Source organism: Eptatretus burgeri, chromosome 14 (assembly GCF_056783735.1).
Source record: "Eptatretus burgeri isolate ZD-2024b chromosome 14, Ebu_testis_v1, whole genome shotgun sequence".
NCBI classification, from domain to species: Eukaryota; Metazoa; Chordata; class Myxini; order Myxiniformes; family Myxinidae; genus Eptatretus; species Eptatretus burgeri.
Genome location: NC_140974.1, coordinates 50,522,750 through 50,525,249, shown reverse-complemented (window position 1 = coordinate 50,525,249; position 2,500 = coordinate 50,522,750). Strand labels below are relative to the sequence as shown.

Sequence of the window (2,500 nt, the reverse complement as noted above, 5' to 3'; positions counted from 1 at the left end):
GTCCATCGAAGGTAGCGCAACTGGCATCATGAAGTGCTGAGCAATGACAGGTACTGTCACAGTGAGAACACCATTATCTTTCTTGACACTCCTTTGGTGAATGGTTCACTGAAAGAGCACATCTGGTACATATAGTTCCATTGGTTAAGAAGGATGAGTCTGTATTGCAATGTTTTTGTTTTGAATGTTCTGCAATTTGCAGCAGGATGTTTGGTCCTGTGAGTAGGACAGAATTGTTGCGGATCTTCCATTTGATGATAATGACGGACACTGAAAAGAACGATGAGCAGATCGAAAACGAACTGTGGGCAATCTGCTACGCAAGCCACACATTCCACCAGTATGTGTATGGGAAGCCAGTGAATGTGCAGACGGATCACTGCCCTCAAGAGGAAATTTTCAAGAAACCCCTGGGCAACATGACTCCGTGACTGCAGAGAATACTTTTGAGATTACAGCACTATGAACTACATGTGAGGTTTATCCTGGGCAAGTACGTGTATGTAGCCGACACGCTGAGTTGTGCATACTTACCTGGTGACTGATCAGATGACCAGATGGAGGATGACATCGATAGATGTCATAGTTCACTGCCTGGTGTGTGACATGGCAGTGAGTGCCATGAGACAAGAGCAGATCCGAGCTACAGCTGCTGAGGACCCTGACCTCCAGATGGTAAGGCAGGCAGCCTTGATGGGATGGCCCAAAAAGAAGCACAGTACTCTGAGCGTCATCCACGACTACTGGCAGGTCAAAGATAAAGCTTTGTGGATGCTGATTGTTCCATTGACAATACTTTGACAATTTATGATCTTACTCTTCACGAAGAAGGGAGGTGGAACAGAATATATAGTGTACCGTATGTGGACCGATAAATGAAGCGTCACTTCCGCTTGAGCCAGAGGCGTGTGCGTGGTCGATGCTGTTACGCAAACTATTTCGCCTTACACTTTCTCTCTCTGCACCATTTCCACATGGACATCGACGTTTCTTCTTCTTCTACTTGCCAGACTGTTCGTGGATTTTACTCGCGGCATATCTCGCCCCGGCACACCGTTTCTGCATCCCGGTTACCAGCAAGCTGTCCCAATCATGGCCTCCCCTGGCATCTCGCCATGAGAAACCACTGCAATACAGACCATCGCATTGGCATGAGGACGAGTGACCCCATACAATCGGTGCCGTCAGACCAGGAGGAGGCGCACAGAGGACAGGAGCCTGGACCCCTGGGTCACAGGGTAAATGCAGCCTCAACTGGGGGTGCATAAGGTGTGTGGGGGTCCGGGTCCGGGATAAGACCCCACAATACCTCTCTCATACTCATAATTTCTTTATCCCTCTTCTGAAAGTCTGTATTTTTCCTTAAAGTAAAGAAGGTCATGTGTATTTTCCCATTTTTTCCTTGTCTGTAACCCTTTAAGGCCCTGTCACACCTTGACGATTTAGCCAACGTATGCCTGACGTATGCAAAATTGGGCTAAAACGCCGGCACATGTCGAATACATTAAGAGCACGCTGAAAAACACTGCCATACATCGTAGTACGCTGGCTTTCATCGTTGTACTTTGCGGTTGTCCTCAAATTTTAGCATGCTTGAAATTTTACGACTTATGCCAGAGTATGGCTCACACGTTCCGCTACGCTGGCCATAAGTTGAAGGCACGTTATGCGATCGTTGACACACGTTACTTGTAAGTTACTCATAAGTCGAAACACGTCGAGGTAATGATTAGCGTACCCGAAACTTATTTATAACCTATGTGTAACGTACCTCCAACGCATATTGACGTATTTGATTGACGTCTTCCGGACGACCACAGAACTTACTGAACGTGTTTCTAATTTACAGCTACCATATAATGGCGTATTGGCAGCGTTAAAAAAACCCAATAACTTCCGATATTTCGTCACGTGCCGTTACGTCACGTCAGATTGCCTCTTCAGTTTGCTCATGTCTTATTCTTAGTTCCTCCTCTGTGAATATTTTCTGTTTGAGCATATTGTCACGTCGATGTCGAAACTTAAAAGCAAATATCCGAATATATTTTAAAATTCGTGATAGACTAAAAAAAACAAACAACAAAAAAACAACACCAACAACAACTTCAGATATTTCGTCACGTGCCTTCACCGAGCCAACGAGAAAAAAAGAAAATGTGCCTTGACGGAGAAAATAAGTTTCGGGTATGCTAAACATTACCTCGACGCGTTTCGACTTATGAGTAACTTACAAGGAACTTGTGTCGACGTGTGTCAACGATCGCATATCGTGCCTACAACTTATTCCCAGCGTAGCGGAACGTGTGAGCCATACGGCGAGTACGTCGTAAAATTTTCAACATGTTTGAACTTTCACGACGTACTAAACGTACCACGAAATATGACAGCATACTTCATTGTTTTACAGCGTGCTCTTAACGTATACACAACTAACCCATACCGTATTCGACGTGTGCCAGCGTTTTAGACACATTTTTCATAGGTCGGCATACGCTGGCTA

The 2,500-nt window shown here is 45.2% G+C and overlaps 2 protein-coding genes across 4 annotated transcripts in view; one reads left to right on the top strand and one right to left on the bottom strand.

The window, feature by feature from the left end:
- Positions 1 to 2,500, bottom strand: part of LOC147013164 (uncharacterized) — a 121,710-nt gene that overhangs the window by 50,926 nt on the left and 68,284 nt on the right. The window lies entirely within an intron of this gene.
- The window catches only part of LOC147013165 (uncharacterized), a 24,029-nt gene that overhangs the window by 13,772 nt on the left and 7,757 nt on the right, over positions 1 to 2,500 (top strand). Inside the window, exon 1 of one of the 3 annotated variants that reach the window (XM_085854797.1) lies at positions 804 to 1,269. The exons of the other annotated variants lie outside the window; for them this stretch is intronic. The gene's annotated coding sequence lies outside the window, so the exon portion shown is untranslated. Of the gene's footprint in view, positions 1 to 803; positions 1,270 to 2,500 lie in introns of those variants that run through there. 3 annotated transcript variants of the gene reach the window in all.